Source organism: Dipodomys ordii, unplaced genomic scaffold (genome assembly GCF_000151885.1).
Source record: "Dipodomys ordii isolate 6190 unplaced genomic scaffold, Dord_2.0 Scaffold5, whole genome shotgun sequence".
NCBI classification, from domain to species: domain Eukaryota; kingdom Metazoa; phylum Chordata; class Mammalia; order Rodentia; family Heteromyidae; genus Dipodomys; species Dipodomys ordii.
The window spans coordinates 11,443,938-11,468,900 of NW_012267221.1; the positions used below are offsets into that span (position 1 = coordinate 11,443,938).

Sequence of the window (24,963 nt, forward strand, 5' to 3'; positions counted from 1 at the left end):
TGACCTTTTCTGCTTGACTCATACATATACTAGATATTGCAAATAAGAGAAACCATGGGACCTATGTTTCTTTGGGTCTGCCTTACCTCACTTAATATAATTTTTTCCAAGTCTTTCCATTTCCAAACAAATGGAGCAATGTCATTCTATCTGATGGAGGCATAGAATTCCATTGTGTATATATACCACATTTTCTTGATCCATTCATCTACTGGGGAGCATCTGAGTTGGTTCCATATCTTAGCTATGGTAAATAATGCTGCAATAAACATAGTTGTGCTGGTAGCTTTAGTGTGGTCTTGTTTGTAAACATTTGGGTAAATACCCAAAAGTGGTATTGCTGGGTCGTAGGGGAGCTCTATGTGAAGAATTTTGAGGAACCAAGAGACTCTTAACTCCAATTAGCCACCAAAAAACATTAGCAAAGCTGTGGCTCAAGTGGAAGAGCATTCTCCTTGAACAAAAAAGCTAAGGGACCGCATCTAGGCTCTGAGTTCAAGCCCCAGAACTGGCACCAAAAACAAACAAAAGAAAGGTATGATATATAGTACCTTGTAAGTCAGAAAAGATTTCTCTGAGCTAACAAACAAAGAAAAGGCACCTTTTCAAACTCTAGGGCACATTTTGGCCTTACTTGTCCTCTCAGAGATACTCTTAATGTAGAACACACTTAACAAAACTAACCGTACTCTGGGTATCTATAAAGACAAAACATTCCAGAAAGGGTTTTCTTAATTCCTCAGAAGTCTAACAGAGACTAGCCTTTTAATAACAAAGAATATATACAACATGAAGAAGGAAGATGGGAAGGAATAAGAGGAAGAACGAAGTTTTCTACTTTTACGTCATTGGCCTCAGCTTCAATAAATATTATTTATATTCTACTTATCCCAACAGAACTATGACTGTAGAACAGAATGTCCTTAAAAATATTAATTCATCTGAAGAAAAAAATAACATAGCTAGGAGTGTTGATGAGTACCTGAAACCCTAGTACTCAAGAAGGCTGAGACAGAAGGATCATGAGTTCAAGGCCAGCCTTGGCTACATAGTAAAACCTTGTTTTAAAAAATTAGGTGAAGCACAAGATAAAGTTGTAAAGTTGAAATACCTATTAGAAGGTCTGGTACAAGTTATGATGGGTGAGGTTTAGCTCTGAACATCCTAACTGTCAAAGGAAAGTAGGTAACAATACCAAATTAAAATTTTTTAATCTCCGTAAGGGTGTTTACAAACAAGCTCCAAAATGTTTCCAATTCTCAGAAATGAGAGAATTTTTCCAATATTTTAATGATGTACCACTGCACAAGGAAGTAAGTTTTCTCAGCTTCTTGTCAGAAACTTGAATAACAAATTTTGAAACAAATTATATGAAAGTTTATTTTGCCATTTCCCCAGTACAATTAGAAAAATAAGTTATCTGATCATGAATTCTGCAATTTATTTGATCTAGGTCTTTTATACACTAACAGTTTCCAGAGTCTTTTGCTAAATTCATACCTATTTCCTACTCCATTTTCTAAGCTCAATTCTTCTGCAAGATGAGTACATAAAATAGGCCAACCAATGTAAAAGAGAAGACAAGGATAGGAAGGGACAGACACTTTTAAGAACCTCTCTGTTTCACTTAAAGCTCTTTCCATTTTGTGACCTTCCAACAGCCTGGGATCCAATCTATGGTGAGTTTCATTCCTCCTCAGTTTGTCATTTCAAATTGGTACAGAAATCAGACTCAGTCTTCATAGTCAGTTTGCACTAATTTAGATCAGGCTTGCAAATTTTTTTTTTTTTTGGGTCCGGTTGGGGGCCTGAACTCTGGGCCTGGGTGCTGTCCCGCAGCTCTTCAGCTCAAGGCTAGCACTCTACCACTTGAGCCACAGCACCACTTCCGGTTTTTTCTTTTTGCTTATGTGGTGCTGAGGAATCGAACCCAGGGCCTCACGCATGCAAGGCAAGCACTCTACCACTGAGCCACCTTCCCAGCCCGGGCTTGCAAATTTTTGAGTATTTGACTTTTTTGTATTACCACTGTGTTTGAGAGGGATGACAAAGGAGAAAGGGAGAGAAGAGGATGGTGAAACTAAAATTCAGGGAATTTCCTGAGTCATCTTGCTGCATCACATAAGAAAAATTAGTCTACCATGGTAACATTATCAGTTGACATGTATCTGGATTGAACACTAATAAGGTTTAATAATGCTATACTCTTGAAATTCACATGAGGTAAATAGTAGTAGCAAATCAAATGTTCATAATAGTTGGTTAGGTCTCCTTTGTCTCCCAGACACTCCTCCCTCTCACATGATTCATACCTCCCTATACACTTAGGCCTCATCACCTCCAGGATGCTTTTCTTTTAAGTTTTGGCTATTTGGGACAACAATACCTTTGCCTACATGATTTAGTTTTCTATTATTCACAATTGTTTTTAGAATCTTCTTAACTAGAGCTTAGACATTCTTTTCTATTAACCATCATGAATAATAAAACACAACATGAGAAAACAGTGTAAATACAAATTAACCTAACATAATGCTCAATAGGCTGGCTGTACATATTTATAAGAGCTCATGTGGTCCTCATAGCAAAGATATTTATTAGGATTGTATGAAGGTGAAATAGAAGGTCAAGTTTACTGTACATATAAGTTTAGGATGATATAAAATCAGCCCATGTGCTAGGGACATGGCTCATGTGGTAGATTACCTACCTAGCAAGAGGTCCTTAGTTCAAACCCCAGTACCACAAAACAAGAACAATAATGACAACAATAAAAAGAAACTTATTTAATTGAATCTTACAACATTCTATTTTCTATTATCTTGTCAAAAAATTTCAACTGTGAAACAGCTTTTAAGAACATTACTGATATGGTGGAGGACGTAAAGATGGAATATATTTGACTTGGATTGTGTAAAATGGATAATGAATGATTTTAAGATATAAATGTAAGTGTGCTGTGGATAAGACTTCCCTGGTAATGCATTACGTTAGCTAGTAACTGTAATTGTAACTTTGTAACTCCATAACCCTGTAACTCTGTAACTCTGCTTCTGCTGTTTTCTGAGCAATGGGAGCCCTAATCCAGCAGGCCATCACCACCCTTTGTTCTATTCCCTTGCTTCCCACCAGAAAAACCTTGGAGGGAAATTTAAACTTAAGCTGTGCATTTCTTGTAACAATCATTGGCTAAAACCAACACCCAGCCTCCCCCTTTCCCCACCCTAGCCCATAGCTGTTTAAAAGCCCACATGGGCTGGCACTGGGGGCTGTTTCCTGGGATCCCAACTCCAGGTGTGGTCCTGGCTGGTCAGCACCTTTCGCTCAATAAAATCTTTTACATTTTCACTGTGGACTGAGTGGTCTGACTGCCCCTCCCCACTACAATTACCAAAAACCAAACAGATTTTTATACTGTGGGCCATTTGGGGTTCCCAGATGCTGAAAGTATAAGAATATCAGCTGCATATATTCAGACATTTTACACTGTTCGGCCAGTTTTTTATTAACACATATGGCTCCCAAAATCCAAGGAATTGTATGAAGCCCCAATCCTTTACCACAATGGTATATGAGATCTTTGAGGAATGATTATGTATGGACAAAGGAACAAGGGATAAAGGCATGGTGGGATTAATATGTTTATAAGAAAAAAGATCATATGAGATGAGATCAATGAGTTGGTCCTAAGCATGATGCTATTGGTAAATATGAGATCTGTATGAGGTAGGGCCTAGCAAGTGTCTTAAAGTCATTTGGACCAAACAGTTGGAGGGTTTTATGAGCTCCAATTTCTTCTCATTCTCTTTATTTACTTTTTAGCTATGTAGATGATTTTTGTTTCCCCACATGCTCCTGTCATTTTTGTCCTACCAAATCACAGGCAAAACACAACAGGGCCACTTCATCTTGGACTAGAAATAAACTATTTTCATTTATGAATGACAAAAAAAAATTTCTAAAGCTACTATCAGACCTCAATGTAACTAAAGTTAAATGACAACTGTGTTCACCACCACATTTTAACCCACATCTGAACTCATTCCTAAGAATCATGTAGCCCATTACTTCATTTCTATCAAATATACACTTTAAATGTATAAACATTGAAATTTATAATTTGAATTCCTATTTTATGAAAACTCAAACCTTAGTAATCTTAACTGGTACGTACAATATTTGCAATTGTAAAAAGGTAAGTCTTTACATTTGGTGTGCATACACTTACTTAATGTTTAAAATGTTAGAAAACAAATGTTTAATTTGCTCATTAATTATCCATTTAAACCAATCAGAAGAGTATTATACTCATTAAAAATTATAAAATCATTAGTGTGGTTACATTATTATCTTATAATTGTTTACACTGAAGAACAAAAGTAGGAAACAATATAAATTAAAAAGTCTTTTGAACATATTTAGCAACAAAAGAAAAGATATAATTTTCTTTTCCTTTAAACAAAATGGTCACATAAATGGAAGATAGCCCTAAATGTATACTTTCAATAATTGCGACATAATAGATACACACAGAGCCTGTGAGAATACAATTTTCATTTTGCTGCAGAAGAACAGACATTGCATAACAATGAGATTTGCTAATGAAAGCAACCATCAACCTGAAATACATATGTATCACACTAAGACCTCAGTGTCAGCTTTTTGCATCGTTTGCTCTTTCAGTTTCTTTGACCTTTCATTTTTCTCAGTATTTTTGTCCTTTAGATTTGAGAACTTACTGGTAAAGCAAAACCAATGCTCTAATATTATAGAGTGCAGCTTTTTATTCATCACATTTATTTTTAATGTAAGTTCCAATTGTTTTGTTTCTATCAGCACTATTAATCGATTTAAAAAAAATTGATGCTACCAGAAGAAACAAAGAAGGTTTATTTCATAGACAATTGTTGGATCAGGTTTGAAAAATTCTCTCAACATTCAACATAAATTCCATATGAAAACTTTTACTGCAAGGTAAGTGCTTATTCAGAAATAAGCAAATAATAATAAATACATCTTAAAGGCAGTTTTGTAACAATATAACTCCTCTAGCATTCTCTACTGTAGACAATTTATTTATTTATTTTATGTCATGGGGCTTGAATTCTGGGCCTGGGCACTGTCCCTGAGCTATTCAGCTCAAGGTGAGCACTCTACCACTTGAGCCACAGTGCCACTTCCAATTTTCTGGTGGTTGATTGGAAATAAGAGTCTCACAGACTTTCCTGCCCAGGCTGGCTTTGAACCGTGAGCCTCAGATCTCAGGTCCTGAGCAGCTAGGATTACAGGCATGAGCCACCAGCGCCTGGCAAAATGGACAATTATTAAATGAAATGATGTAGAGCTGTTATAATAACATGAAAATTATCCTAATTTTTATATAAGAATAACAATTTTCTACTCAAAATGTTTTTCTATATTTGTCTGCAAATGTTGATTGCTAGTTTCCATTTATCAAAATAAATAATTCTGAAAAGTTCTGTCAATTTATGATCTAATTATAATTTTCTATAACAGCATAAAAGACTGGAAATATTTGACAGTATTTATCTTAAAGATGGTATTACTACCCCCATAGTTGACTTGAATCCTTTAGAACATGAATGATTTAAGTACAGAGCCATCCATCCTGTTGGCTGTCCTTCTACACAGATTAGGTTTTCCATTCACCTGCACTATAGACAAAATTAACAGCTTCAACTCTGTGGTCTATAATTGCTACTAATTTGTGATAATAACAGCTTTAAGAAAAAAGAAAAAAAGCTATTTTTATGCCAATTAAAACAGCCAGAGTTAAACAGAAAATTACATATCCTAATATTTTACAATACACTCAAGTCTACCATAATCAATATTCTGTAAAAATAACAAAAGGCAATTTGAGTTAATATTGTATTAGGAAAGTAAACGAATAGTTTAGATACCAGTACTCAGCTATTATTAAATTTAACTCTCTGAAAGTTATTACTCAGTCTAATAGCTATTGAAATTATTATAAATATTGGGGATGAGGAGCCAAGGGCTGTGGCTGTAGCTGTAGCTTAGAGGTAGAGTACTTGTCTAGCATTTATAAGGCTCTAGGTTCAATTCTTGGCAATGCAAAAATAAATTAATTAAAATTTCAAAAAATGTTTTTTAAACAAAGAGCCACATAATCTGAGAGCAAGCATTAATTCATAATTAATGGATGTCCTTAAAACCCAAAAATTTTAGGCAGGCGCCATTGGTTCACACCTGTAATCCTAGCTACTCAGGAGGCTGAGATCTAAGGATCACAGTTCAAAGCCAGCCTGAGCAGGAAAGTTCGTGAGCCTCTTATTTCCAATAAACTACTCAAAAACCAGAAGAGGCACTGCACTGTGCCTCAAGAGGTAGAGCTCTGCCCTTGAGCTGAAAAGCTGAGGGACAGCATCAAGGTCCAGAGTTCAAGACCCATGACAAAACAAAAAACAAAAAAACAAAAATTTCTATTTACATAGCTAGATATAAATCAGGCTATAGAAAATCAGACAAAACAAATGGGAAAAGCTTTAGAAGGGCCTTTAGCACCTTGCTAATTAAAGTGAGGTTCACACACCAACACTGAAATTACTTGTTACAAATGTAAAATCTCAAGTCCCAGTTAAAACTAATTGACACAGAATCTTCTGCACATTTATAGAATATACCTCTATATAGATCATATGAAGGTTTTATAGATATATTCTGTATATCAATATATTCTATGTAGACATAAAGCGTTTGTTTTTCTGGGATAAGTGCTCAGAAGGGTGGTTGCTGGGTCATATGACAAATGTGTTCAGTTGTTATTAATCAACTGCCAAATTAGTTTTCAAAGTGGTTGTACCATTTTACATTCTCATAAATAATAGAGTCTAATTTCTCTACATTCTGCCCAAGATTTGATATTTGATTTTTTTATTTTAGTTCTGACAAATATGGACTGAAGTATTATTTTTGCATTTACACAATAGCTAGGAATATTAAAATTTTTCATAGGTTTGGCTAAAATTTATCCTCTTTAATAAAATGGTTCTTTACATCCTTTGCCCATTTCTAATTGTACTGACTGCCATTTTTTACTACTGTGCTTTGTATATATTCACATGTGCAAATATGAATGTGTTTTCACATACATGCATTCACCTATATATATATTCACTATATAGCCTGTTCTTTCACTTTTTTAAAAATGTCTTTTGGAGAGCAAAATTTGGAGACTTTGAAAAAGGTCTCCAATTTACTTACTTTTTTCTTAGAGATTATGTATTTTTGTGTCAAACATTAGGAAATCTTTCCAGAGTTGTCACTGTTTTCTTTTAAAAGTTTACATTTAAAATATATATAATCTAAATTTAGGGACTGGGATTGTGATTTAGTGGTAGAGTACTTGCCTAGCATGCATGAAGCCCTGGGTTCAATTCCTCAGTACCATATACACAGAAAAAACCAGAAGTAGTGCTGTGGCTCAAGTGGTAGAGTGCTAACCTTGAGCAAAAGAAGCCACAGAGTCAGTACCCAGGCCCTGAGTTCAAGCCCCAGGACTGGCAAAAAATAAAAATAAAAAATAAATAAATATTAGGCACTGGACACACTTATAAGGCATAGGATATAGAGAGTTGGAGGAAGAAACCCACAAACAGCATTTTTCTTTTATTGTCTTAAGTACTTTGATAGATTTATACATGAGTGTATCTGCCTTACCCAGGAAGGTCTTGAGTGTTCTTATAGAAGATTGCTTCTGCTCTAAACCTTTAAGAATGGAAAACTGGGCTAGTCACAGGACAGAGGGCCTGGCCCATGAGAAAGATAACATCGAGTAAAGACAAAAGGACTGTTTATTAAGAATAAATGGTTTTAAATTTGGAGAACATTAAATATGGTAGAATAAGGTATAATTTTAGATGTTAGCAGGGGACAGATTATGAAAGATTTCATATCCTCTGTAACTGACATTGAACCTTGTAGTGAATCCTCTGTAAATGACATTGAACCTTGTAGTGACTGAAAGTTAGGATTTCAAGAGGGTCAGTTAAGTTGTCACAGAGAGGATGAAGAACATGGGGACAGCTAGACAAGACAGCGACATCAGTCAACTGGCTACAGCAACACTACAGATGAAATATGATGCAAACCAATTTAAGCATCATCAATAGAGAAGAAAGGATGGATTTGAGAAATATTCACAAAGGAAAAAAGAAAAGAATACAGACATACTGAAAAAGCAGGCAGGAAAATGTATTGCTTTAAGCAAAATAAAAAGGTTATTAAGCCACAGTTGTGGGACATCCCTTTACTAATCTCTAGTTCACTCACATGAACATTTACTACAGCATTTACCAATGTGTGAAAACATTAATGGCATAAAATACCTTTGTTTTTTTCTTTTTTCTTTTTGCCAGTCCTAGGACTTGAACTCAGCATCTGGGTACTGTCCCTAAGCCTCTTTGTGCTCAAGGTTAGCACTCTACCACTTGAGTCACAAGACCACGTCTGGATTTTTGAATAGTTTATTGTAGGTAAGAGTCTCATGGACTTTTTTGCCCGGGCTGGCTTTGAGATCCTCAGATCTCAACCTCCTGAGAGGCATAAGCCACTGATACCTGGCTATAAAATACCTTTTGAGGGAAGGATTAAATAAGTGGAGAGTCGCAAAACATTATTATGCTAAAAAATGCTCAGAAACAGTTTATAAAATGTTTCACATTAGTCTTATGCCTTCCATGTAGAACTCCATACAACAAGTACTTTAGCAATACTACTTAGGTTCTACTGGTTTGACAATATATGCATTTTAAGTTAAGCTCAAGAACCATACAAACTCTTAAAAAAATAATTTACAAATTTATTTATGTAAAATCTCTCTGGCCTCAGTTTTTACTCTTGTTCACACAACTCTGGCTATTTTGTTTTTTTTATCATTCTTGGAATATACCAAACATGATCTCCCTCAATGTGTTAGCATTTACTGCTTTTTCTTTGGACAAGCCAAATTTTCCTAGCTCTTTAAAGATCTCTGTTAAATAGTCATCTCATTAGGGAGACCTTTGATTACTACTTTATAACAAATGTAAACTTCTATCCTGGTACTTATCACCCTTAATTTCCTTTATTTTTGTTCATAGTGTTGGCTGCTATCTACCAAATTAAAAAGTAATTTATGTATGTCTTTCACATAGTGAATATAAGCCTCATAGGTGGAGAGTTGGTATTTGTCTGGTGTATTAGCCCTTGCATTTGTATATAAACAGGCACTAATTGCTGTTAAATAATTTAGCCTCTATCAAAGTACATCTACTTCATATTAAAGTAGATAAATAGGTGAAACAGGTAAGAGGTAATAAATAGGTGAAATAAGTACACATCAGCTTGTATATCCATTGATGAATTAGTGCTCATTTCACCCATGATGTGGTGATTCATATTTCATATTGACATAAAAGTTTGGTTTTGTTCAAAAAAATTTACTCAGGATTTTAGAAGCTTTCAATGACATTACTCTTTAATATAGGTCACCTAGTCAATTGAACATTCTGTACATACTTAATCTCATATGGACTTACATTCCTCCAAAAACTGAAATAAATCCTGACGCTTGTAGCAATTTTTCAAAATATCTTACACAATCTCTAAAACCTTTACTTTCAGATCATACACAATATTTCTTCTTTTCTTTTTATTTTTCTTTTTTTAGTGCCAGTCCCACAGCTTGAATTCAGAGCCTGTGCACTGTCCCTGAACTTCTTTGCTCAAGGTTAGCACTTGCCCCACAGCTCCACTTCTAGCTTTTTGGTGATTAACTGGAGATAAGAATCTCATGGACCTTCCTTTCCTGACCAGGCTGACTTTGAACTGCAATCCTCAGATCCCAGCCTACTGAATACCTAGGATTACAGGCATGAGCCATTAGCAATGGTTTTTAAACAGAATGAATATTTAAATACATCAACACAATATGTGAAAACAGTCCTTAAGTTATGAAAGGGCTATATCCCATAAGCCTATTGTAGGTGAAATGTCATAAGAAAAAATGTACTTTATAGACTTCTAACAAGCATCATAGCTGAACAATACAGTCCATGGTAGAGCGATGGATTTTACACTTGTGGTTATACAGCCATGGGGACCTACAACTTATTTCAGGCTATTCAACATCAAGCAAGAACATATTTTACCATGTATCACTAACCCAAGAAAAGATCAAAATAGTTCATACTAAATGTGTATCACCTCCAAACCACTGAAAAGTTGAAAAATCCTAAGTGGAAACATTTCAACTTAGGAGTACAATCTATGTATTTTAATTTGTTAAGATCCACTCAAAGTATTTATGAAATAACATATAGCTCAGGCATACATAACTTTGTAATCCATGAAAACTCTAAATCAAATTTTTATTCATCACCCTAGTGATAACATAAAAAATGAAGGATTTGAATTCTAATAAAATATTTGCAATTGAATAATAAATAAAAGTCTCTAATCTTACTCTCATTATGCAACAACCATTAATAAGTATGTGCATTCTATGAACTTCAAATTTTATTGAAATAAAGGTTAACTTTTGAAACTAAGATGTTTTATGAGTATAGCAGGTCACAATTTACAAGTTATATATTGGTAAGTGGTATGATTAAGGTTGTGTCTGAGCCTTAGTATCTTCACATGAAAAGTTAGTGCACTTTTAGTATAGTTTAAGCTTTAATATTCTTTCAGACTAAAATAAATATTTTTCAAGTTCTTATTTTTACTCTCATAAATCAACTGAAAATTTTTCTTATACCAAGTTCCCTTAAAAGTGTACTTCTTTTTAAAAGCAGACAATAAACTATATTTATGTTTCTGCCTAATGAAACATTTCAATTTGAACTAAGACATGATGACTACTATTTATCTACTTTAGGTGAATAAAAGCTGAGGGCAATTTAGTAGAGCATGGAGAAGTCTCCTGCATACTAGAAGGTCACAGCCTGTGTGCTGAGCTGCTAGCTAAACATCTATGTGCTCCAAAGCTGCCATTTTTCTTTCTTGACAAAGACTCCATCTGCCACAGAGCCATTTACAGCCTCCAAGTCAGAATATCAATGATTTCCTACCATTCTGCAAGCTTGCTTTCACCTTGGCATCACCTCTGTAATACATCTACAGCAGATGATACACATATCCCCAACTATAGGCATGAAGCCCATGCTTTATTCATTCACATGATATGTATTTAAGCTGCCCCCTTCAAATGCACCACTTTTATTCATGCTGAGCTGCAAAAGTATTTGCAACTGGATGCATTTACTATGACTCAATTGCTTTATCACTCAAAAGGCTGTATAACACAGTTCACAACAATGGCTTAATAAGCAAGATAACATAATTATATTTTCATTAATATAAGCAACAACCAACATTTATTTTTCCAATGCTGGGTATCAAACCCAGAGTTCTGTTCATCCTAAACAAGCACTCTAAAACTACATTACATTCCCAGTCCCTCAAAATTATTTTTGTATTAAACATTTTATCCTTTTAGAAACTGAAAACATTAAGACAATGAAGAAATGTTGATACAATTCCTAGTTAGATATTCTAGTTACTTTTCTCAACTTATCAACAAGTAAAACTTATAGCAATAAAATCAAACTAAAGATTTGGGGGGGGCTGGGTACAGTTGTGGGGCCTGAACTCGGGGCCTGGGCGCTGTCCCTCAGCTCTTCAGCTCAAGGCTAGCGCTCTACCTCTTGAGCCGCAGTGCCACTTCCAGCTTTTTTCTTTTTGCTTATGTGATGCTGAGGAATCGAACCCAGGGCCTCATGCATACAAGGCAAGCGCTCTACCACTGAGCCACCTTCCCAGCCCCAAACTAAAGATTTTTTTAAAGTTACATTTTGTTATTTTCCATTCTTTCTGTTTAATAAAGTCCCAGAAACACATGGTGACTACCAAGAACTATGAAAAACAGATCTTAGCCAGACATTGGTGGCCTATGCCTGTAATGCTACTTACTCAGGAGGCTGAGATCTGAGAATCACAGTTTGAAGCTAGTCCAAGCAGGAAAGTCCATGAGATTCTCTAATTAGCTACCAAAAATAAATAAATAAATAAATAAATAATGGAGTCTTTATTAAGAAAGTTTTGACTTGTGCCAAGGAGCCTTAGTGTTATTCCTATTCCTTGCTATAATGTTTTCTGGGTATCTGCTTTACCTCAAGGTCTTTGATCCATTTGGAATTGATTCTGGTGCAGGGTGATACATAGGATCTAATTTTAGTTTTCTACATGTGTTTAGTCAATTCTGCCTGCACCATTTGTTGAAGAGGCTGTCTTTCTTCCATCATATTGTTTTGGCTCACTTATCAAAGATTAGGTGGCCACAGGTCTGCAGGTTCATTTTTGGGTCTTCAGTTCTATTCCATCGTTCCTCTGGCCTATTCTTGTACCAGTATCAAGCTGTTTTTATTACTATGGCTTTGTAATCGAGTTTGAAGTTTGGTATTGATAGTCCTCCAGCATGGTTCTTCCTGATGAGGACTGTTTTTGCTATTTGGGGTCTTTTATTGTTCCATATGAATTTCTGGATTGCTTCTTCTATTTCATTAAAGAAAAATGTTGAGATACTGCTGTGTATTGCATTTAATTTGTAAATAGCTTTTGGCAGTCTTGCCATTTTTATGATGGGAGCATGCGAGTTTTTTCCACTTTCTTAGATATGCTTTAATTTCCTTTTTCAGGTTTTTAAAGCTTTCATCACAGAGGTCCTTCGCATCTTTGGTTAAATCCTAGGTATTTTTTTAGGCTATTACAAAAGAAGTTGCTTTCCTAATTTCAGCTTTGCTCTTCTCATTGTTGGCATACCAAAAAGCCATTGATTTTTGAGGATTAATTTTATACCCTGCTATTTTGCCAAAGTTTCATATTAGCTCAAGTAACTTGGGAATGGAGTCGATGGGGTTCTTTAAATATAGGATCTGCAAAGAGGGAAAGTTTTATTTCATCTTTCCCTATTTAGATCCCCTTCATGTTTGCCTCTTGCCTTATTGCTCTAACTAGGAATTAGAATACTATATTGAAAAGGAGTATAGACAGTAGACATCCTTGTCTCATTCCTGATTTTAGAGGAAATGGCTTTAACTTTTCATTATTAAGTATAATGCTAGCTGTAGATTTGTAATACACAGCCTTTATTATATTAAGGAATGCTCCATGGACTCCTAGTTTCTCCAGAGCTTTCATCATAAAGGGATTTGGACCCTGTGAAATGCTTTTTCTGTGTCTGTTGTGATGATCATGTAGTGCTTGTCCTTACTCATACTGATGCAATGAATTACATTAATTGACTTGCATATATTTAACCAGCTTTGCATACCTATTTGATCTCAGTGTATAATTTTTTTTGATGAGTTGTTGAACTTGATTGGCCAGAATTCTGTTGGGAAGTTTTGTGTTGTTCATCAAAGAAATGGGTCTATAGTTCTTACTTTGATGAGTCCCTGTCTGGTTTTGGGATGAGGGTTATGCTGGCTTCATAGAATAAGGTTGGTAGTGAACTTTCGCTTTCAATTTCATTCTATATTTCCATCAGAAAGAATGAAATTGCCCTATTTGTAAGAAAATGAAAAGACTTGGAAAAAATCATATTAAGTGAAGTAAGCCAGACCCAGAAACATAGGTTCCATGGTTTCCCTCATTTTAATAATTAGTATATGTCTAGGCTAGTCCTAACAGAGGATCACAGTAGCTCAACAGCTACGTGTGCTAATCGAAATGAACTCCAACATATGGAAACATGAGGCTTTTCTTTGTTGTTGTTTTTAATGTACTGTGTGAAGGTATTTCTTTTTTCTTTTTTTTCCTTCCTTTGGTTTATCTCTGTTGTTATTGTATTTGATTTTGGTACACTGCATCTTGTAAATATGTTTGGGAAGGAAAAAAGAACAACAAACTTTTGAGACAAAGGACAAAGGGTGAACCAATGCAACAGAGATACTCACATGACCATATGTTGGGGGAAGAAAAGTGGGAGAAAAACAAGGGAAGAGGCAACAATGTTCGACAAGGAAAGTACTCATCTTATGTATGTAACTGTAATCCCTCTGTTTATCACCTTGACAATAAAATTAAATTAAAAAAAACCAAAAGTGGTAGAGTGCTTGCCTTGCATGCCTGAGGCCCTGGGATTGATTCCCCAACACCACATAAACAGAAAAAGCCCGAAGTGGCACTGTGGCTCAAGTGGTAGAGCGCTAGCCTTGAGCTGAAGAGCTCAGGGACAGCGCGTAGGCCCAGAGTTCAGGCCCCACAACTGACAAAAAAAAAAAAAAGCCAAAAGTGAAGCTGTGGTTCAAGTAGTCGAGTGCTAGCCTTGAGCAAAAAAGAAAAAAGAGAAAGAAAAAGCTCAAGGGCAGCATAGGCCCTGAGTTCAAGCCTCAGAACAGGCACAAACAAAAACTAAAACAAAGCAATTCTTTCATCCTTAATAAACAAAAACTGTATAATCCTCGGCTACTTATATGTGTACATATAGACATAAATTTGTATTTAAATATCACTTTCATCTGAAAGTAACTATTCTCTACAGAATAATGAGATAAAGTCAACTGATGGAAAACATTACAGTAAACACAAAATATTCTTGGCTTGAGTTACAGAAATGCTAAATACACTCAGGAAAGGCTGAAGTGCATTATTCAAGAAAGAATTCTAGAATTAGACATTAGAAGACTAAGTCTACTTACATCTCTGCCTAGGGAGTGCCAGAAAAAGATCCACTGTAAAGTGGGTACAATAAGTGGTGTGTAGCTCTACTCTTCTAGCACTCTGTGATAACAGAGTAGCATGAGTCTACATGTAAAGTGATTAAATAAATCACCTGACTCCAGATTTTGCAAATCCTAATTTCTTTAGGCCAGTACTTAGAAGGAAAATGAGAAGTACATCAGATTTTGAAGGATGTGCAGCATTATACTATAGATTGAGAGGTAGAAAAAAGAGAATAGCATAATTAAATGTGTGAAGAAAGAAATCATGAGTTCAGATATGTTAATGCAGTGATGAGTAAGAGGAGATGTAATACTAGAAATACTAGGAATAAAGGAACAACAAAGGCTGTAAAAGATACTTAAGGTAGATCCTAGGTACCTTTAAGTTTTGACTGACTGGAGACAGAGAAAGAACGTGATGCTGGGTATTCAGATCTTGATGTGGGAAATGGTGATACGATTAAGAGATGCAGGTTTGAAATTTGATCTTTATTCTAAACCAATTTGAAAATAGGGTAAAATAAAAAGAAAACGCTTCTAACATTAGAAAAGAACACTAGACTCAGAATAAGACACCAGTGCCACCACAGTCTCTGCCAGCTGTGTCATACAGAACAAGTCCTCTGAGGTTTTATTTTTCCCAAAATGAGAATACTGGACTTATGATGGATTTTAAGATCTTTTCAGCTTCATATATAATACATCATCCTCATTTCCCCACAGACTTAAAGCTACAGAGGCAATTTTTTTGAAAGACTTAATCCTGACCGATTTAGGAGGCAATATTTTTTGTACATAGGAATAGTTGAGACATATAAAATACTTTATCAGAACATTCTAGAAATGATTATGTTTACTCAACAGGTACAAGCAATAATACAACTGCCAAAAAAGTAAAGTCAAAGTCAGCAATTTCAGAATTTTGCCCTCTTCTGCTGACCTTGAACAGGTCAATAACTAGACATTCACTATATACCTTTATGGGAATTCTGCAATAAAATCTCTTTGCACAATTAATACATGCTAATAAAAATGGGGGGTGCAATAGAGAGAAAAGCCAAAAGAGGTATATTTCCATATTTAAACGTGTCATAATTTTATTAGTAAGATAAACATGAATACAGGTAGACCACCTATGGTGGCACGGTCCTGCTATCTCTGCTTCTAGGAAGTGGAGGTGTGGAGGTTCACAGTTCAAGGCTACCTCAGACAAAAACGTTAGTTGAGAACTCATGTGAACCAATAGGCTAGGGGAGGAGAGTTCTGGCTTGTAATCTCAGCCATGTAGAAGGTATAGAAGAAGAATTGTAGTCCAAGACCAACTCCAGGCAAAAACAGTAGACTTGATCCAAAGCATATTAAAGTAAAAAAGGTGCCTGTGGCTCACTCCTGTAATCCTACTACTCAGGAGGCTGAGATATAAGGATCATGGCTCAAAGACAGCCTGGACAGGAAAGTCCATGAGACCCTTACCTCTAATCAACCACCAGAAAAGTGGAGCTGTGACTCAAAGTGACAGAGTGCTGGTCTTGGGCAAAAACAGCTCAAAGATAGTGCATGGGCCCTGAGTTCAAGCCCCATGACCGCAAAACAAAACAAAACAAAACAGGGATTGTGGCTCAAGTGATACATGCCTGCCTAAGCAAGCCAGCGCCCCACAACTCAAACCAAGGACAGACAAAAAATTGTTTTTAGGAAGGATGCAAGCAAAATAAAACCAAGTCATGTAACTAGTAAAACATTACTTAACCTCATTTCTAAGAAATCTATCTAAACTATGATCTGAAAATCTGGTTAAATAAAAAATTAAAGGGTTTGTTTTAATAAGAGGTGCTAATATTATATTCATATTTCATACAATTAATTTTAATTCTTCACTTTCAAGTAAAAACTTTGTATTTATTCCTGTGACATGATGCCAACTATACAAATTGTTTCTGTAGAGAAATGTAGAGCTAATAATGTAAATTAGTTTTCTCTTTCTTACAAAACATTACAATTTAAAGCATATTCAGAAATAATTTTGATTCTAAAAGTAATTTTAAAATTTCAATTTTCATGGGAAGTAATTTAACATAGACAAGGATGAATGTACTGGAGCTCCCCTATATATGTTGTGTAAAATAATAAACCAGAGTTTATTACTCTTAATTCCTCAGTATTTACCATTAACATTACACTCAACTGAAGAGATTTAAATTGGCAGGTGCTATTCATTGCATTTTGCTAAATAATGTGAGTATCTAGAGGGCAAAAACAATCACAGCATAGTAGTTAAATAAGACAAAATGGATATTAAAGTTGAGTATAACCTAAAAAAATACGTGTAACTTCAGATAATGGATTCAGCTCTTTTTAAAGATGTGAACATTCTCTTCTCATTTTTAACATTTAATTTAAATAAATTATTTGACCACTTTTGTAGCAAAGCCCAAGTTAATAAATAGTTGGAGCTGTAGAAACTAGCTGATTTTCAGCCAGCATTAGCTATGTGTGTGGCTAGGTGTGAGTGATTTATGGCTGCTATAGTGATTTGGTAACTGGTCCCCAAAGCCTCATATATTAATGCCTTATCTCTAAAAGACAAGGAAAAAGGAACAGTTAATAGAAAATAAGTGAATCACAGTATGTGTAAGATTATACTGCACAGCTAACTACAAATATACATTTTAAAATTCATTCAATTGAGCAAATATTTACTGCAAACATGTTTGAAGGTTTAAGTTCCAACACTGTGAACCAACATGTGAACACAGTAGTTTTGTCCCAATGACTTTAAATGGAGACTTATCAAAGAATTATATAAAGCATTTAAAAATGTTCACATTTTAAATGATGTTACAGTATGTTTAACTTTCATTTTTAAAAATAAACACTATAACACACTTTCTGAGTAAGTAAAAAGAAAAAGACAAAGACTAAGAACCATGAATACCTATCATGTATAAATGTGACTGGAAAACAGATTAGAATGATCAATCGTTGTATCACACAGCTGGACACTCATATATATGACAGGATAGTTTGGATGCTTTTACAGTTTTACTTTGTGACTAATAGGTACAAAACGAAGGTATACTGATATGGAAATAAAAGTGACTGGAGAACGTAAAATGACAATTCAACATATTCACTCAAAAAAGATCTTGACAAAACCCCTCAGTTGCATTGATCTGATCTTAATTACAAGAGCCAATATTAAGGAAACATAATTATAATTTCATATTAAAAGTTAAATTAGACATAAGTAATTTTTTATGAAGAAAACAAAAAATGATTTTAAAAAACTAGTTTATTTGTTGAAGAACTTCAAAAGTTAACATATGAAGACAGTTTTTAAACTATGGCAAACACTGTGATGGAGCAAACTGTTAATTTGTGCTTAATTTTAAAAAGATAATTTTTTAAATGTTAGCCAGGTGCTGGTGGCTCATGCTCGTAATTGTAGCTACTCAGGGGTCTAAAGTCTGAGGATCACAGTTCAAAGCCAGCCCAGGCAGTAAAGTCCCTGATACTCTTATCTCCAATTAACCACTCAAAATTTGGAAGTGGAGCTGTGGTTCAAAGAGGTAGAACTCTAGCCTTGAGCAAAAAAGCTCAGGGACAGTGACTAGGCCCTGAGTTCAAGTGCCATGACCAAAGAATAAAATTTTGCTATGAAAACAGGAAAGAGGTAGGAGCAACCTAAGAGTTCAGCCACAAATAGTTGCTGACACACACACACACACACACACACACACACACACACACACACACACACACACACACACACACACACACACACACACACACACCATGCCCATGCATGCAAGCATTCACTCACTCATTCACACAAGAATATTATTCAACCTTAAAAAACAGAATATAGGGGCTGGGAAGGTGGCTCTGTGGTAGAGTGCTTGCCTTGCATGCCTGAGGCCCTGGGTTCAATTCCTCAGCACCACATAAGCAAAAAATAAAAAGCCGGAAGTGGCGCTGTGGCTCAAGTGGTAGAGCGCTAGCCTTGAGCTGAAGAGCTGAGGGACAGCGCCCAGGGCCAGAGTTCAGGCCCCACGACCGGACCCCCCCAAAAAAAACAAAAACAGAATATATTTGGCTATATGCTGCATGGATGAACTTTGAGGATACCATATACAGAGAAATAAGCCCGTCACTAGAAGATAAATACTGTATTATCCCACTTAAATCACATAATTAGAATCCTCAAATTAGTAGAAACATAAAGTAGAATGGTGTTTGTCTGTGCCTAGGGGAAAGAAAGAATGGGTGTCAAGGTTTAATGGGTAGAAGTTTCAGTTTTGCAAGACATAAAGACTGCAGATAGTGATGATGATTATACAAAAATGTGAATGTACATATGCCCACTCATACACTCAAGCCCAAGGGATCTGATTTCCCAGAGTACAAAGACTCCAGAGGATAAACTTTAGCTGTCCACTCTGTAACACAGATCCTGCTACCTGATTGGTAAAGCAGAGGGGACCTGAGGCATCCAACTGTGTAAAGACTTTCATATTTAATGACTATTTAATAAGTATACATGTTTACAGTGTTTTTGAATGTAGGTGCCTTGTACCTTCTCCCTAGAGAGACTATCCAAACTTTAAGTGTTGGGTCTCTAAGGGTTTGGAAACTGCAAACTGTTTTCTCTTGGCTTCATCAATGTTCATTGATTATTCAAACATTTATTTCCTTCAATCTAGTAAGTCAGTAACTACTCATCTCTCCAGCTCCCAGAAATGTTTTGCCATTTAATCAAATTTCTTCACTCATGACTATTAAAAAAATGTTTTACCCTATCAAATTAGCCCTTGACAAAAGTAAACATGTATGTTCTATTACCATCTTTATCAGAGGCCTACAGCACTTTTTTTCCATTTCTATGTTAGAAGGAATTCATTAGCATATTCCAGAATTCTTCCTGGATATTTCTGTCATTCAAATAGCTACCAATGTATGTTGATGATTATGCCTTACTTCTAATACATATAAGAAGGTCTCTGTCTCTGGCAACCTCTCTCTTCAGAGGTGTTAGGGTTTTGAATTCAGGGCCTTATGCTTCCTAGCTCTACTCCACTATGACACCCCCCTCCCTCCACTTTGTTTTATTTTTTAAATCGGTATTACATTTATGACCAGGTTGGCAAGGACTATGCTTTCCTGTTTATGCTTTTTTGCACAGCTGGGATTGCAAGTGTATGCCATGATGTCTAGATTTTTTTATTGGTTAAGAGATCCTGTAAAAATTTTGCCTAAACTGTTCTTAATCCAAGGTCTTCGCAGACCAGTAACCAGGATGACAGAGGTGCACCAATGCAGCAGACCTAAGGTTCCCTAAACACTAGTAAGATGTATTTATTTTGCAGTGTAATAGAAGAATCATGGTTTTTAGTTAGAGAAATATGAGTATAAAGCCCCTTGGTTACTTAATATCAATATGTCTAATAAAATAACCCTTGGAAATTGGCACATAATTAACCATCATTTTAGTTATGTCTTATAGGAAAACAACTGAAAGGTAAAAGACATCATAAAAGCATATCGTTCTTTTTTTCTCCAATGGTCACTTTTTAGCTACAAGTTCACCTATAAACTGACAATCAACAGGTATAAACAAAGTTAACAAAAACCTTTAAAGAAGACAAGAGAAGTTCTCTCTAGGCTTCACAAAATATAAAACTTAACAAATGAGCCAATTTCCAAAAAGACAATTTGCCACAAGATACCAGTGCTCTATAATCCTAACTAGTCATGAGGCTTGAAGCCAGCATGGTCAAAAAAGTCCATGAGCCTCTTACCTCCAATTAACCAGCAAAAGCCACAAGTGGTATGGCTCAAGTGGCAGAAGGCCAGCCTCAAGTGCAAAAGCTAGAAGAGAGTGCCCTACTCCTGAGTTCAAGCCCTAGTACTGGCACAAAGGAAAAAAATAATAAAAGAAAGTTACCATAAATACAAACATCATCTATACATGTCTATATACTTTTGGTAATTAGTTGTGCTATATCTAATAAATAATTAAAACAGTCAAAATATCAAATTCACTGAATAATTTTCTTCAAGAGGATTTTTCCAGCCAGGTACTAGTGTCTCATGCTTATAATGCTAGCTACTCAGGAGGCTGAGATCTGAGGATTATGGTTCAAAGCCAGCCTGGCAAGAAACTCTGTAAAGACTCTGATCTCCAATTAAAAAACAGAAAACTAAGCCGGGCTCTGGTGGCTCACACCTGTAATCCTAGCTACTCAAGAGGCTGAGATCTGAGGATCACAGTTCAAAGCCAGTTCAAAGCCAGCCCAGGCAGGAAAGTCTGTGAGACTCTCATCTCCAATAAACCACTAGAAAATCGGAAGTGGTGTTGTGGCTCAAGGGGTAAGAGCTCGTCTTGAGCTGAAGAGCACAGGGACAGTGCCCAGGCCCAGAGGTCAAGCCCCACGACTGACAAAACAAAAAACAAACAAACAAACAAACAAACCCAGAAAACGGAAACTAGTGTTTTGGCTCAAAATGGTAGAGTGCTAGCTTTGAGCAAAAAATTCAGGGCAGCGCCCAGGCTCTGTGTTCAAGACTTATGACCAAAAGAAAAGAAGAGAAGAAAAGGAGGAAGAGTAGGAAGAGGAGGAGGGAAGAAGAGGGAGGAGGAGGGAGGAAGAGGGAGGAGTAGGGAGGAGGGAGGAGGAAGAAGAGGAAGAGGAGGAGGAGGAAGAAAAGAAGGAGGAGATGGAGGAGGAGGATTTTCCAAAAAATTTAAATTTCCTGACTGATTGAGACTTGATTAATTTGATTTTTTATTTTTATTTTAGTTTAGTTTTTGGTCAGTTGTGTGGCTTGAACTCTGGACCTACCTGGGCACTGTCTCTCAGCTCTTCAGCTCAAAGCTAGCGCTGTACCACTTGAGCCACAGCCCCACTTCTGGCTTTTTCGGTTTATGTGGTGCTGAGGAATTGAACCCAGGGTTTCATGCATGCAAGCCAAGCACTCCACCACTGAGCCACCTTCCCCGCCCAAATTAAATTTTTTTAAACAGAGCTAGGAACTTATCCTAGTGGTAGACCCCATGTTTAACATGTCACAGACAGTGCAAGAGAGAGGTTAAGAAGAAGAAGAGGAAGAGGGAGAATTTTATAATGATGTAGATATATGCCTTGAAAAAAGTTTATCTTTAGGTAACATGTTTTCTTACATACAACAGAAATGAGCACTTTAAAATATATTAGCTACTTCAGGGAACTATCTTTTTTCAGACATATTTGAACATTCTCTTGTAAATCATTTGAATATCAATGAAAACTTTAAGACAGAAACCTAAGTATTCCTCTAAGGGTATGTTTTCATAAATATTACTTAATGACTCAGGACAATGTGAACAAGTTTGTTTTTACATATTTTTTTCCTAATATGGAGTCATCTTACTAGTTTTTCTATTTTTCAGTAGAAGCAAAATCAAACCAATAGCCTGGTGTTGGTGGCTCACGCCTGTAATCCTAATTACTCAGTAGACTGAGATGTGAGGATCTTGGGTCAAAGCCAGCCCGGGCTAGAAAGTCCATGAGACTCTTATCTCCAATTAACCACCAAAAAACTGTGACTCAAGTGGTAGAGCACTAGTGTTGAGCTGAAGAGCTGAGGGGCAGTGGCCAGTCCCAGAGTCCAAGCCCCACAACCGACAAAAAAAAAAAAAAAATCATAAAGATTATGCCCAGCTAGACTCTGGTGGCTCATGCCTGTAATCCTAGCTTCGTAGGAGGATGAAATCTGAGGACCACAGTTCAAAGCCAGCCTGGACAGGGGAGTCCATGAGACACTTATCTCCAATTAACCACCAGAAAAACCAAAAGTGGAGCTGTGGCTCAAAGTGGTAGAGTGCTAACCTTGAACAAAAGAGCTCGGGGACAGCACCCAGGTCCTAAATTCCAGCCATATGACTGACAAAAAAAAAGATTTCCAGAGTATGACTCACATTGATGCACATTAATCAGGCAGGTAATAATTTCAATTACAAAACAAAAATAATTTTATTTTTAAATCCTTTTAAAGCAGCATTTTCAGAATATTTAAATAATTAACCAGGAATAGAAAATATGATTCACTGTAAATGTAAATACTCAACTAGCTGGTAAGAGAAAGTATAATTTTATGCTGTAAATCTCTCCTAACACAATTCTTTTTGTAAGAGAAAAACAAATTATCCTTAAAAGCTGAATTATGGCTTGGGACTTACTGTGATCAGCGTGGTCAGTCTTGTGACATTACTGTTAAGAAACCTGCAACAGGAAGGCAGAATTAGCAATCGGCCAGATAACAGTTGAGTAAGTTCAGAAATGAAAATGTTTAGAACTTTTCACTAAACTGGCATGGTACAGGTAAGACAAAATGACCTATAAAGGGTCAGTATTTATTATAGTAAATCAGACTATTGTGTTATTTGTAATCAGTGATACCCCAGGGGTTAATTTGTTTTAAAATAAATAATAGGACATCTAAGGTACATGCTTTATTTTATATTCAAGTATTTACTAAGAAGAAAATTGCTGTCTTCAATACATAATAAGTGAAGGGCATGTTTGTTTAAAAATACTTTTCTCTATGATTACCACCTCAGCTTATACCCAAAGTATCATTTACTTTAAATAGGAGAAACTGTCATATACTAGGTTCTTATTAATACTGATAAAACTATCAAACAAATGAACCCTAAGATAAGGATTCAAATGTTTTTTTCTTTCTTGCAATTGTTTCTAACATATGTATAAGATATTTATTTGTTGCTTTGTATGTCCCTCCCCCACGGTATAACCCCTGCTTTCACTGTATTTGGTGTTGGTATAATTTGTGGAGGGGAAGGGGAAAAAAAATCGTTTAAATAGGGATACAGGTGGACCCATTGCAACAATGAGATGTGCAAGTCGTTATGTCGAAAAACGAACTTTACAACTTTGGTGTGGGGTGGGGGGGTAAGGGGATGGGGTGGGAGGGTGGGAGATGGGAAGAGATGGGAAGGGGAAAGAAAGGAGGGAGCAACAATGCTTGATAAGACATGTACTCATTACCTTGCCCAGGTAATTGTAACCCCTCTGTAGGTGTTTTATATAAGGGTTTTATTTATTTATAAATAAATAAAACTATCAAAGAACAAAAACATCATCGAGAAGGACCCAGAATAAACTATAAACTCAAGAGAAGTTATTAATCAAGCTATTCCTATGCTATTAATGATTGTTTATTGCCCAAAAATCTGAGCTTTCAAAACTTTAACAAGGTTTCACTATAAATGATCTCTTAAATGTTTTAATGTTAAAAAGTAACACACTATCTATGTTTTAATGTTTAAAGGTTCATAATGAGTTGGTTTTCAAATAATAACTTGTTGAAATAATTTTTTCAGAGAAGCAGAGAAAAAATATTCTTCTACCGTAACTCTGGGAAAAGAGAACATAAGAAGTATGACTTTTCCTAGCACACATAACTGAATCGTTCTTGGTTCCTGTTGTGCCTCGTACATTTCATCTAACTTATTCTGCCAACTATTCCTCCTCACTCTGGCCTTTATTTTTAAAACTGTATTGCTACCAGGCATTGGTAGCTCATACCTATAATTCTAGTTACTCAGAAGGCTGAGATGTGAGGATCATGGTTTGAAGCCAATCAGGGCAGCAAAGTCCATAAGACTCTTCACCAATTAACCACCAAAAAGCCAGAAGTGGTGCTATGGCTCTAGTGGTAGAGTACTAGCCTTAAGTGAAAAAACTCAGGGACAGTGCCCAAGACATGAGTTCAAGCTCCAGGATCAGCATACAAACAAATAAACAAAAAAAATTGCATTGCGGTTTACATGCCAGTGGTTCATACCTATACACAGGAGGCTGAGATCTGAGGATTAGAATTTGAAGCTAACCTGGACAGAAAAGTCCTAGTATCTCCAATTAACCAGCAACATCTGGGCAAAGAACAATGCCCCAATTCCAGGCCCAAGTACTGAAACAACAAACAACAACAACAACAGACTTATCACTGTTTGTTATCTTACTAGTTCAAGATACTGTTCCCCTATATTAACATTACAGATTCTGTACTTCTATTCTTAACACCATTGAAGACAAAGCAGATCCTATCGCTCAATCTCTTACTCAAAAAGCTGCACAGTTTTTCTTATTTTTGAAGTGATGGGAGCCCAAGACAGGTCTGATAAATGCTGATCTACATTATACCTTTATTG

The 24,963-nt window shown here is 35.9% G+C and overlaps 1 protein-coding gene across 6 annotated transcripts in view; it reads right to left on the minus strand.

The window, feature by feature from the left end:
- The window catches only part of Baz2b (bromodomain adjacent to zinc finger domain, 2B), a 234,560-nt gene that overhangs the window by 153,183 nt on the left and 56,414 nt on the right, over positions 1 to 24,963 (minus strand). For all 6 annotated transcript variants that reach the window (XM_013029108.1, XM_013029116.1, XM_013029100.1 and 3 more), the window contains exon 2: positions 22,969 to 23,011. The gene's annotated coding sequence lies outside the window, so the exon portion shown is untranslated. The remainder of the gene's footprint in view (positions 1 to 22,968; positions 23,012 to 24,963) is intronic.